The following is a 14,481-nucleotide window of genomic DNA, read 5'->3' as shown; positions in this document are numbered from 1 at the left end:
TTCACCTATCCCTAGCATCTTGAAACTAGACTTAGGCATTAAGTTGATACTCGCTCCTAAGTCACACAAAGCTTTACCACAATAAGATTCACCAATGTTAAAGGGTATAGTAAAGCTTCCTTGATCTTTCAATTTCGATGGCAGTTTGTTCTGCAGGAACGCTCTGCACTCCTTTGTCAAGGTGACAGTCTCATACTCACTCAGTCGTTTCTTCTAGGACAATATATCCTTCATAAACTTCACATAATTCGACATTTTTTCTAAAGCCTCCACCAATAGAATATTGATGTGTGACTACTTTAGAACATCCAAAAACTTCTTGAATTGCACCTCCTATTTCTGCTGCAATCTTTGCAGATATAGAGCTGATGGAACTTTTGGTTGAATTGGATAACTCTTCTGAGTAGGTAAATCTACATCCAAAGAGGATGTTAAAGTATCTAAATTCACGAAGTTAGGATTTTCCTTGTCAGTCTTTGCAAATTCTGATTGCTTTGGTGTAGGAATTTCAACAGCTACTTGATTCTTCTCAACGAGCATATCTTCGACATCAATCAATCGGGGTTCCATTATTTTACCACTTCGCAAAGCCACTACCTTGATATGTTCTTTATCCAAATTTCTTGGATTCTCAGTATTTCTCGGTAAGGTTCCTTGCGGTCTATTATGAAGCTTCGTAGCTAACTGACCTATTTGGCTTTCCAAAGTTTTCAATGTTGCTGCTTGGCTTTGGATCAAAGCATCATTCTTTGCCATGTATGCTTTCAACAAGTTCTCCAAACTATTTGATTCCTCAGCTTAAGGTGGTTTTGGAGCTTGCTGATTAAACCCTTGAGATTGGTTGGGTCTATACTGCAAGAAGTTGTTGTTCGGTCCATTTCTTTGGTTGCTCTAAGAAAAGTTAGGATGATTATGCCATGAATAATTATAGAAGTTGGACTAGGGTCCTTGTCCACTCCTATTTTGATATTAGTTTCCCACATAGTACATTAACTCAGGATTTGATGGACAATTCTCAAAAGAATGACTTTCCCTACAGTACACACATGAAACTACTTCAAACGGACTTGGTGGTTGAGCTGCAAAATTATTAGCACTATTAGCGATAAACTGTTTTAACATAGAAGAAATAGACGATACCTGATCTGATAATGAAGTGAGGGTGTCAATTTCATGAACTCTGGATACACATCTTCCTGAAGCTATTCGATTTGTTGGCCATTGATACTTATTACTCGCGATCCTCTCGATGATCTCATAATCCTCATTATAAGACTTAGACAAAATTGCACCATTCATAGAAGCATCTACTATCAATCTTGTAAGTGCATTGAGACCATTATAGAATGTCTCCAACTGGATACAATGTGGAATCCCATGATGAGGACACTTACGAAGTAACTCATCAAATCGCTCCCAAGCCTCATACAAAGACGCGTCATCCAATTGTTGGAAAGTTGTGATCTCGTTCCTCAACTTAGTGTTTTTGCTAGGTTGGAAATACTTAACCAAAAATCTCTCTGCTAATTCTTGCCATGTAGATATGGAATTTGGTGGAAATAAATTAAGCCATGCTCATGCTTGATCTCGTAACGAGTAAGGAAACAACTTCAACCTTAGTGCGTCTTCAATCACACCAGCTATCTTAAATGAATCATTCACCTCCATAAACAATCGAAGGTGGAGATGTGGATCTTTCGTGGGTAAACCATTGAATTGGCCCACCATTTGGAGCATTTGAAATATCACTGGTTTTAATTCAAATTAGGTTGCCTCAATATCTAGCCTTCTAATTCCTGGATTTAACTCACTGAAAAGTGGCACAGCATATTGTCTGATGCATCGATCCCTATCATCGACAATAAGGATGGGATTTCGTACATGATTTGCTACATTACCTTGGTCTTGATTATGGTTTCCAAGGTCCATCTCGACTTTTCTTTGAGTTGTTCGTTCATGTCTTCTTTGTCTGAAAGTTCGCCCAATTTTAAGGTCTACAAGGATTAAATCGATAATCCAATCTATGCTCATAAACACCTGAAAAGAAAATCACAAAATTAAAAATAATAAGTTAGTAATGTTAGAAATAAACCAAATTGGAAGTAAATAATTTCATGAAAAGAAATGATTATGGCAACAGTTAACAATCCCCAGCAACGGTGCCAAAAACTTATAATGCGTAGTTTTACAACTGTTATGAAGAAATAAGTAAGTATTGAATTATGTCTCCACAGGGATTGTATTTGTGCTAAGTCACCTAATTTGTAAAATTATATTAACAATTTGGTAAATAGAAAAACACAATATAGTTGAGAAGTGATGATTAAATATATTAAACTAAATGCAATGATCCCTAATGCAAATTATCCTAAGTATGCAAATTATATGAATCAGTTAGATTTTATCAAAATTAAACACAATTTGCAAAAATTATAACATAAATAAACTAGGACAATTACTTTAATTAAACTCAACTTATTATCAACATGCTTAATAACATCCGGAAAAACATTCCATGGCAACTCGATCTTTCAAGAGTTTGGAAACCACATTAGGTTCTTTCGGAATCCTTTACTTAGCAAATACGCATTTTACTAATCCTTATTTACTAAGGGTTTATTAACCTTCATGTGAGGTAACAGGGATGGGTTAGGTTTGAAACAGTTTAATCACACAAATCTAAAAACTATGCAGATAACAAAGCTTGGTTAGAGTTGTTATGCAACTTGCAATTTAATTGGGTTAGGATCTAAATTGAGCATGCACATTTCAATTATGCGCCCATTAGCCGTTGTCTGGTTAGGATCGCTCAGCTAATTCAGGTGCATTTCAATCACGTATGAGCGAAATACATACTTGATTTTAATTGAAAACATGATCAATTGAGGGACAAACGTTATAAGAATGAATCAAATAAATATTATTTAATCATAGTAATCATCCTTGTAACACCCCTAACCCATAACCATTCCCAGAGTAGGGATACGAGGTATTACCGAACAATTCACAACATAAAGCATACATTTATCAAACATAAAGCATTTATTCTCATAAATCATTCAACACAATCACATTGTCCCTTATAAGGGCCTACAAGGGCTTAAACATGTTGTAGAAGTGGTTCGGGACTAAACGATAGCATACAAAAACTTTTGGAAACTTTGAAAACTTTTAACCATAAAAGGGTCACACGCCTATGTGAATAGGGTTGTGACAACCCAAAATTGACCCTAGTCGGGAAGTGGTTTCGGGACCGCTAAATCGAGTCACCGAAATGTTTGAACGTAATATTTATTGTCTAGAATATGTATTTATGAATGTGTGAAAATTTCAAGCTTCGATTTAGTCGATTGCATGTGAATTCAGTTATTAGGACTTGTGTGACGCTTTTGAAATGTGATAGGCTAATCTATAAGGACCTAATAGTGCATGTAATCAAAAGGGGGGGACTTGCATGTCAAATTTCCCCCCTAATAGCTAGTGGCCGGCCATGAAAAAGGATTATGGGCAAAAACATGTTGGGACAATGGTGTATGTAAGAAAAAAATAAAATAATGAGCATGGGAATTGAATAATGAAAGGGAAGAAAAAAAAAGAGAATGGTGAGTGTTCCCCCCATTGCCGTGAGTTGAAGAAAAGAGAGAAAAAAAAATTGTTGTTCATCTTTTTTTTCATTTCTTTGAGCTGAAAATTCTAAGGAAGAAGGAAGGGTTTTGCTTCATGCTTGGTTTGGAAGAGGATTAGGAGGAGGTTTGGCCATACTTGTATTAAGATTAAGGTATGTTTGATGTTGTGCCATGAGATTCATGCATGTTTTTGGTTGCTAACTTGATGTTCTTATTAGCCCATGGTTCAAATCTTTGCTATGTCATGGGGATGATATTCGCCAAGGTAGATGTTGTGTTAATGCCATTGCATGCTAAATATGAAGCTTGATAATGATACATGTGATGGTGGATTGAGGACTCTTGGATTTTCTTTTAGCATTTTTGAGTGAGACATTAAGTTCTTTGTTTAACCATGACCAAAATCGAAACGGTATGGTGTTGTGGTGTATTCAGGCCATGGTATATCCATAAGTATGATTTATGCATATTGCATGGTAGGTAAGATTTGAGCTTTGGATATATGTTTATATTTGGATATAAGCAACTTTGAGATTCGGCTCTAGCATATATATATATATATGTTTGCACATGATGTATTGGTATGACATATATACTATCTCAAGGTATATATTTGCATATGATGATGTTTCGTTATGAAATAAATGATTGATGCGTATTGAGTTACAATATGGAATGCGTTAGTCAAGAAAATGTATGCTATTTTTGTGTGGTATTAAGTGTATAATTGGCCTCAACATGGACATGCATATTCGCCACTTGAGGGGATTGGTGTGCATGCATTCGGTTAGAGGCAAGCATATTGATGCCTATTCTTGGCTTGGAAAATTGGCTAAGGAGAGTACTAACTAATGTGTTGAGTTTGATTCATGATTTCGTACATATGTGACTTTAATGTCGAATGAAAAAATGTGGGCTAAGTACCTTGAATTCCTCTTCGATGCTCAAATGATTAAATCAATTTATTTGTTAAATTAAGCTCAAGATCAAAGGGGAGCTAAATCCGATAAAGGGAAGGAAAAAGTGGTCGAATAGCCATCGGAATCATTTGACAACATCCGAGGTAAGTTCTTGAGTAATAGAGCTTAAATTATGATTTGATTAGATCATGTCTCAAGTAAATCGAAATCATGCTCTTTGTGTGTGGATATTGAACCGAAATGTGCAAGAGTGATAAGTGTATTGTATTTGAGTTTTGCTAATGGAAATGAAAAACGAATGGGTCATGATTTAGTGTTAAATGTGCATGTTTATTTGAATGGTGTCCGGGCTAAGTCCCGAAGGCTTTTGTGCTAAATGACTAAATCCGGGTCAACTCCTGAAGGCATTTGTGCGAGTTACCAAAACCGGGTTAAGTCCCAAAGGCATTCATGCGAGTTATTAAATCCGGGCTAATTCCCGAAGGCAATTATGCGAATCACTATAATCGGGCTATGTCCCAAAGACAATCGAGCGAGTCGCTATATCCGGTTAAATTCCGAAGGTACGTGATTCGGGAATGAGCAATCTTGCTGTAAAAATTTCAGTTAATACGCTTGCAAAAATTCTAGCAATGAGGTATGTTCGTATGTGCATTGGAATAGTTGAATTCCTTGAATAATATTCGCCGGTTGAGTAATGAGCTTCCAGTATTTGGCTAAGATGATCCCTAATGTATGAACATAGGGGTTGGAATGTAAAGTAGAAATGATTTGAAAGTATGTATATACGGAATTATCCGTTTAGTTATATGAATGCTATACCTCTGTTGTGCTTAAATTCTTCGCTCAAACTTATTAAGCATAAATTGCTTACTCCGTTTCTTTGTTTCTTTGTTTTATAGATTTTTGGCTCGTCAGCTATTGGACTCGGGATTTTTGGAAGTCGAAGTCTCCGACACTATCAAGGCCCCTTTTGGTACAAATTTTGGTTGAGCTTTGAAATGGCATGTATAGGACTACCCTTGGTTGCTTTTCAAGTACTTTTGTGATGTATGTGTGTACGACCATGCGAAAATGGCTCGTAAAAGTGGAGTATGGCATTAGACCATTTGTGTTTATGTATATATGTATGGTTTCATGATGTGACTACGGACTGAATGGAAGTGTTGGGGAAATGGTCAGCCATTGGAATGGCTAAATATGATTATATGTGGACCTATGTATGACAAAACTCTAGTTGGTCCATGGAAACCACGAAATAGGTAAAGTTTACCTTGAAAACAGATGCTGACAGCAGCAGTGGTGTGGATTTGAAAAATAACTAAAATTTTTAGGAATGGAATTAAATAGTGAATAAATTATTTAAATGAACCTTGATGAATCTAATTTCATATGAAAGAAACGAAACGGTCATATGAGTTATATGTTAAGAGATATTAAAGTTCTCGTGAAACAGGGCCAGAACGGTTTCTGGATTCCCTGTTCCGACTTTGGAAATTCATTGTAAATTAACCAGAGCTAATTAGGAGTCATGCCATATATGTATAGATTCCTATTTGAGTATAGTTTCTATAGAAACAAACGGCATCAGTATTGAAGCCCTGTACAGAGAGATATTCAAGTCGTAACGCGCGAAGGTCAGTGTAGTCGACCCCTGTAACATGGGAGACTTTAACTAATAAACTGTACTAATTGGCCAGACCAAAAATTCTAGAAAAAAATTTTGTAGATGGAAATATGAGTCTAATTTCAGGGAAAAATTACGAAACTGATTTTCGAGCTTTGAAACTCAAGATATAATTTTTAAGGCGACAGTGATGCAGTAACCAGCTTGTCTGGAAAATTTTAAATGGACTGTGAAAATGATTATGTCAAGTTGTGTGCACCTTGTGTTCGACTCCGGTAGCGGACTCGGGTATGGGGTGTTACAATTTTATTGGTATCAAAGCTATGGTTTAGTCGATTCTAGGACTACCGTAATGCGTTTGGGTCTAGCTATACATGCCATTTTATGTGATTATTTGATAGTGTGGTGATTTTTGACGTTTGAAATTATGTTTATTTATAGTAATGGATCCCGATCCCAACCGAGCGATAGCTGATGATGTGGAGAGTGTGGCGCCTGCTCCCACATAAGGGACAGTGCCGGCGGACTCTCAACCTATTGCTAGCAATCCGAATGATGAGGCTAGGCAAGCTTTTTATAGCGTGATGAATGATTGGTTCAACCAATACATTCGAACTAATACGGCTGTTCCACAACCTCCATTCCCAACAAACACAACCCCCGCACCTACAATGCCTCCGGTAACTGACCAAATAAGGTCGAATAAGCCCCCAGTTGACAAAATCCGAAAACATGGGGCTACTGAATTTAAAGCTACGGATAGCGACGATGCCGAGCAAGCTGAGTTTTGGTTGGACAACACTATCCGGCACTGATGAGCTATCTTGTACACCGATGAATGCCTAAAGTGTACTATCTCCTTGCTACGCGATTACGCCTACTATTGGTGGAGTCTCGTGACACCTTAAAACGACCCTAGTCGAAATGTGGTTTCGGGACCACAAAACCAAGGCATAAAAATAATTTAATATTTATTTTATTGCCTATAATGTGTGTTAACTCATGTGTGATATTTTTATGCTTTGATTTAGAATTATAGATGTGAATTTCACTAGAAAGGACCTAGTAATAAACTTTGAAAGTATGAGGGAAATGTGTGATGACTAATTAAAGGATGCATGCAAAACAATGGACTTGCATGTCAAATTTCCCCATAGCTAGTGGCCGGCCATGACAAGGATTTATGGGCAAAAATCATGTCATGAAACATGTTTGGTAAATGGGTTATGATGGAAAGAATAAAATAAGGGTATGGAATAAACAATTAATGTTAGTAGATGAGAAACAAAAAAAAAAAGTGTCCATCTTCCTCCATAGCTTGGCCGAATGTCCTAAAGGAAGAAAGAAAAATTTTGTTCATCTCTTTTCACTCTCTTGTTGGCCGAAAATACTAAGGTTAAGGAAGGAGTTTTGCTTCATACTTGGTTTGGAAGAGGATTAGGAAGAGGTTGGCTAAACTTGCATCAAGATTAAGGTATGTTTGAGGTTCATGCATGTTTTAGTTGCTAGCTTAATGTTCTTGTTAGCCCATGGTTCAAATCCTTGTTATGTCATGGGAATGAAATTCGCCAAAGTGAATGTGGTGTTAATGCCATTGCATGTTAAATAACAAGCTTGAAAGTGATACATGTGATGGAGGATTGAAGATTCTTAGATTTTCTTTTAGCATTTTTTGAATGAGATACTAAGTTCTTTGTTTCACCATGACCAAATTGAAATGGTGTGGTGTTGTGGTATTCGCCATGATATATCCATAAGTATAATTCATGCATGTTGCATGGTAAGTAAGATTTAAGCTTTGGAAATGTGTATATATTTGGATATAAGCCACTTGAGAATTCGCCCTTGCACCTACATGAATATATGTTTGCACATGATGGATTGGTATGACATATATACTAATTCAAAGTGTATATTTGCTTGTGATGATGTGTTGATTATGAAGTAAATAAGAGATGTGCAATGAATTACGATATGTAATGTGTTAGTAGTAAAATGTATGCTGTTTTTTTGTGTGGTATTAAGTGTATATTCGCCACATGAGGGTAATTAGTGTGCATGCATTCGGTTTGAGGCAAGCATATTGATGCCTATTCTTGGCTTAGAAAATTCGGCTAAGAGGAATATTAACTAATGTGTTGAGTTCGATTTATGATTTCGTACATATACAACTTTGATGCCTAATGTATATAAGGGCCAAGTACTTTGAACTTCACGTTGATGTTTGAATGTATTGAATTGCTTGTTGTGATGTAAAAATGTGCATGACCATTGTGTATTTGAGCTAAAGGATGGCCATATGACCATTTACACTCCTTGTCATATTCGCCATAAGCTATCATGATGAGATTTTAATAAGTTAAATTTGTGTAAATTAGCTCAAGAGCAAAGGGGAGCTAAATCCGATAAAGGGAAGGAAAAAGTAGTTGAATAGCCGTCGAAATCGCTCGACAACATCCAAGGTAAGTCTTCGAGTGATGACCCTACTTGAATTATATCAAAATTATGCTCCTTGTTTGTGTGGCCATTGAGCGAAATAGTAAAGGTTGATAGATATTTTGTGTTAGAGCTTTAGTAACGAAAATGAACTATGGACGTGTCTTGAATATTGATATATATGTAAGTGAACATTGGAAATATATCCGGGCTAAGACCCGAAGGCATTCGTGCGAGTTGATATATCCGGGCTAAGACCCGAAGGCATTCGTGCGAGTTGATATATCCGGGCTAAGACCCGAAGGCATTCGTGCGAGTTGATATATCCGGGCTAAGACCCGAAGGCCTTTGTGCAAGTCACCAAATCCGGGTTATGACCCGAAGGCAATCGTCTTGATCGCTATATCCGGTTAAATCCGAAAGTATGTGATTCGGAAGTGACCAATCTTGCTGTGAAAATTTCAGCTTATACACTTGTGAAAATTCCAGCAATGAGGTATGTTTGTATGTGCTTGTACTAATTGAATTCTTACAAGTAAGTATGCTAAGTTGATAAACGAGCTACCGGCCTTGGGCTAAGTTGTTCTTTTGTGTATGAACATAAGGGTCGGTGATGTGAAATAAGTATGAGTATGGGAATGTGAATTAGTAAAGTGGTTTAATTAGCCATGTGAATAAAATACCTTAGTCAAAGCTGATTTCATTGCTTGAGACTTACTAAGCATTAAAATGCTTACCCCGTTGCTTTGGCTCTCTGTTTTATAGGTTTCGCTCATTAGCTATCGGATTCGGGATCAAAGAAGTCGAAGTCATCCACACTATCGAAGCCCCATTTTGGTACAAATTTTGGTTGAACTCTGAAATGGCATGTATAGGACCATCCTTTGTTGAAGGTCATGTACCTTCCGGTTTGTGTAAACTTGGATAGCCATGCGAAAATGGCTTATATACGTTTTTAGCATAGAACTATAATCGTTTGTATGTTGACCCTTATGAGGTATGGAATTATTTTGAAACGATTAGCCATTGGAATGGTTAATCATGATCACGCTTTGTGCTATGTATGTAAAAGGGCCAATTGAATCATGGAAAGTATGAAATAGGTAAAGCCTACTAAAGGCAGATGCTGACAGCAGCAGTGACGTGGATGTGAAAAATCACTAAAAATAGTAGGAATGGTATTAAATAGCAAATAAATTATGTAAGTGTACCTTGATGAATCTACTTTCATATGGAAGAAACGAAATGGTCATATGAGTTATAAGTTAACAGATTTTAAAGTTCTTGTGAAATAGGGCCAGAACGGTTTCTGGATCCCTGTTCCAACTTTGGAAAATTATTGTAAATTAACCAGAGATAATTAGGAGTCATTCCATATATGTAGATTCCTCTATGAGTCTAGTTTCTATAGAAACAAACGGAATTAGTATTGAAGCCCTGTACAGGGAGATATCCGATTCGTAACGCACAAAGGTCAGTGTAGTCGATCCCTACAACAGGCGAGACTTTAACTAATAAACTGTACTAATTGGCTCGACCAAAATTCTAGAAAAAATATGTAGATGGACATATGAGTCTAGTTTCAGGAAAAATTTACGGAACTGATTTTCGAGTTGTAAAACTCAAGTTATGAATTTTGGAGCGACTAGTACTCAGATTGGCAGCTTGTCTGAAAATTGTCAATAAGTGGGTTGAAGTCTGTTAACACCTCGCGTTCGACTCCGGCGACGGTCTCGGGTTCGGGGTGTTACAATTTTATTGGTATCAGAGCTACGGTTTAGTCGATTCTAGGACTACCGTAATGCGTTTGGGGTCTAGCTATACATGCCATTTTATGTGATTATATGATAGTGTGGTGATTTCGACGTTTGAACTTGTGTTTATTTATAGTAATGGATCCGATCCCAACCGAGCGATAGCGATGATGTGGAGAGTGTGGCGCCTGCTCCCGCACAAGGGACAGCGCCGGCGGACTCTCAACCTGTTGCTAGCAATCCGAATGACGAGGCTAGACAAGCCTTTTATAGCGTGATGAATGATTGGTTCAACCAATACATTCGAACTAATACTACTGTTCCACAACCTCCATTCCCAACAAACACAAACTTCGCACCTACAATGCCTCGGTAATTGACCAAATAAGGTCGAATAAGCCCCAGTTGATAGAATCCGAAAACATGGGGCTACTGAATTTAAAGCTACGGATAGTGATGATGCCGAGCAAGCGAATTTTGGTTGGACAACACGATCCGGGTACTCGATGAGCTATCTTGTACACCGATGAATGCCTAAAGTGTACCATCTCCTTGCTACGTGATTACGCCTACTATTGGTGGAGTACTCGACTTGTTGTGCCCATGAACAAGTAACTTGGGAGTTCTTCCAAACCGAGTTTCGGAAAAAGTATATCGATCGAGATTTATGGACCAAAAACGAAAGGAATTTCTCGAACTTAAACAAGGTTCCATGTCGGTTACCGACTATGAGCGAAAATTCGTGAGGCTTAGCCGATCTGCGAGAATGCATTTCTTGAAGTGTGATGTAAACGCTCAAGATGGACTGAATGATGAGATAAAGCTGTATGTTGGCATTTTGGAAATCCGAGAGTTTGTGACTCTCGTCGAGCGGCGATGCAAAGCCGAGGAGTTTAGTATGGAGAAAAGGAAAGCGGAAGCGGGAACAAGGGAGTTTCAGAAGAGGTATTCGGGAAGCCCTTCCAACATCATCAAAGAAACTTAGAGATGGCTTAGGCCGATCTAGAGACACCGGGCTTTTCTAGACGAGATCGCGATCGACCCCACAACCACCACGAATCACTTGATCGCCAGATGAGTGGGAATGATCGACGAGAGAGGACTGAGTGCCGATATTGTGGCAAATGGCATTTTGAAGTCTGTAGATTCCGTGACCGCTCTGTTACAAGTGTGGATCAGTTGACCACTTCATTAAAGATTGCCCGAGGTTGTGCGAGCAGAATGTAGATCGGAGTGGGAAACCGGTACTACCAACGCCGAGGTAGACCATCCGGAAATACGGGCAAGGCTAGTGGTGGTCGAGAGGATCTAGAGATCTGCGACCAGATCCGAGGCTCGCGCTCCAGCTAGGACTTATGCTATACGCCAAGACGCGAGGATGCCTCCTCGCCGGATGTTATTACTGGTACTTTCACTCTCTTTGATACTAATGTGATTGCTTTGATTGACCTGGTTCTACTCATTCTTATATATGCGAAACCTTAGCATCCAAAGAAGACTTTGCCTATTGAGTCTCTCGAGTTCGTAATTCGGTGTCAAATCCTTTGGGTCGTTATGTGCTGGTCGACAAAGTGTGTAAGAAATGCCCCTAGTAATTGAGGTACCTATTTTTCGCGGACTTGATGCTTTTGCCGTTCGATGAATTTGATGTTATTCTTGGGTTGGATTGGTTGACCGTGCATGATGCGGTTGTGAATTGCAAAAGCAAGACTATTGATTTGAGATGCGCAAACAACGAGATGATCCGAGTTGAGTCTACGAACTTGAAGGGTTGCCACCGTAATATCATCAATGTTGGCCCGAAATATGTAAGAAAAGGGTGTGAAGCATACCTTGCGTATGTACTTGATGATAAGGAGTTAGGAATAGAACCCAAATCTGCGGGTGGTTTGTGAATACCGGACGTTTTCCCAAGAATTGCCGGGTTTGCCACTGTTCGGAGATAGAGTTTGGCATTGAGCTTGTACAGGACCACACCGATTTCGATAGCTCCATATCGTATGGCACCAACGGAATTAAAGGAGTTGAAAGCTCGGTTGCAAGAGTTGATGGATAGAGGTTTTGCTCGCCCGAGTTTTTCACCTTGGGGTGCACCAAAGTTGTTTGTGAAAAGAAGGACGGAACCATGAGGTTGTGCATCGACTATCGTCGACAATAAAGTGACAATAAAGAACAAGTATCCGTTACCACGTATCGATGATTTGTTCGATCAACTGAAGGAACCTCGGTGTTCTCAAAAATAGATTTGAGATCGGGCTATTATCGATTCTGAATCCGAGATTCGGACATACCCAAAACCGCCTTGAGCGAGATATGGTCACTACGAGTTCTTAGTGATGCCGTTTGGGCTCACTAATGCCCTACGGTATTTATGGATTTGATGAATCGGATCTTCAGATCATATTTGGATCGGTTCGTAGTTGTGTTCATCGACGACATCTTGGTCTATTCGAGAGATGAGACCGAACATGCGAGCACCGAGATTAGTGTTGCAAATTTTACGGGATAGCGGTTATATGCTAAGTTTAGCAAGTGTGAGTTCGGTTAAGAGAGGTTAGCTTCTTGGGTCACGTGGTATCGCATCGGTATTCGAGTCGACCCAAGCAAAATTTCAGCCATACTTAACTGAAACCTCCAAGAAATATTCTTGAGGTTCGAGCTTTTTGGGACTTGCGGTTACTACCGACGGTTTGTAAAAGGATTCTCGATGATAGCCACACCCATGACGAAACCGCTTGAGAAAAATGTCAAGTTTGAATGGACGGAAAAGTGTCGAAAAAGTTTTGACCAATTGAAAACTCATTTGACGGAAGCTCCATACTAAATACAGCCGAATCGGCAAAGAGTTTGTCATCTATAGTGACGCCTCCCTACTTGGGTTAGGTTGCGTATTGATGCAAGAAGGTCGAGTTGTGGCCTATCGTCGAGACAATTAAAGCCACATGAGAAAAATTATCCGACCCATGATCTCGAATTGGTCGCCATCGTATTCGCCTTAAAGATATGGCGACATTACTTATTTGGTGAGAAGTGCCATGTGTATTCGGATCACAAAAGTCTCAAATATTTGATGACTCAAAGAGACTTAAATCTGCGACAAAGACGTTGGCTCGAGTGTTAAAGGATTATGAGCTGGTCATTGACTATCACCCGGGAAAGGCTAATGTGGTTGCGGATGCCTTAAGCCGAAATCACTTTTTGCTTTACTGACGATGAATGTACACTTGTCTATCCTACCCGACAATGTGTTAGTAGCCAATTAACAGCCAAACCATTGTTGACTCATCAAATTCGTGAAGCTCGAAAAGTTGATGAGGAGTTGCGTGCAAAAGCGGGCTGAGTGTGTTCTCAACAAGGAATCGGAGTTTCAAATTGATGATGACGATTGTTTGAGGTTCGAAGTCGTTTGTGTGTTCCAAAGAATTGAACTTATTTCGATAATTCTGAGCGAAGCTCATTGTAGCCGAATGGCAATCCACCCGGGAGTACGAAGATGTACAATGAGTTGAAACGTCGGTTTTGGTGGCATGGTATGAAGCGAGACATCTCCGACTTTGTTGCAAGATGTTTAATATGTCAACAAGTGAAAGCGGAGCACCAAGTGCCTTCAGGGTTACTTCAGCCGATCACGATACCCGAGTGGAAATGGGATCGAGTCACAATGGACTTTGTGTCCGGACTGCCGTTGTCAGCAAGTAAGAAGGATGCAATTTGGGTTATTATTGATAGGCCGACTAAGTCGGCTCACTTTATCCTGTATGTATGGATTTTCATTGGATAAACTAGCTGAATTGTACGTTTCTCAGATTATGAGATTACACGGGGTACCGATTTCTGTTGTGTCGGATAGAGATCCGAGGTTCACCTCGCGATTTTGGAAGAAATTACAAGAAGCATTGGGCACCAAGTTGCATTTCAGCACCGCTTTTCACCCCAAACCGATGGTCAATCCGGCGTATAATTCGGATACTTGAGGATATGTTGAGATGTTGCATCCTCGAGTTCGGTGGTTCGTGGGAGCGGTACCTACCTTTGATTGAATTAAACACAACAATAGTTTTCAATCAAGTATTAAGATGGCGCCTTACGAGGCTTTATGCGAGCGTAAATGCCGTACA

At 39.1% G+C, this 14,481-nt stretch overlaps 1 non-coding gene across 1 annotated transcript; it reads left to right on the top strand.

Annotated features, from left to right (window-relative positions):
- The first annotated feature begins 1,372 nt into the window (after positions 1–1,372).
- LOC128291249 (small nucleolar RNA R71) lies at positions 1,373–1,479 on the top strand. Its single transcript, XR_008281025.1, has one exon. It is a non-coding gene; the product is annotated as a small nucleolar RNA R71 (small nucleolar RNA).
- Positions 1,480–14,481: the final 13,002 nt, after the last annotated feature.

Source organism: Gossypium arboreum, chromosome 3, assembly GCF_025698485.1.
Source record: "Gossypium arboreum isolate Shixiya-1 chromosome 3, ASM2569848v2, whole genome shotgun sequence".
Classification (NCBI taxonomy): domain Eukaryota; kingdom Viridiplantae; phylum Streptophyta; class Magnoliopsida; order Malvales; family Malvaceae; genus Gossypium; species Gossypium arboreum.
This window is presented reverse-complemented; position numbering and strand designations above follow the sequence as displayed.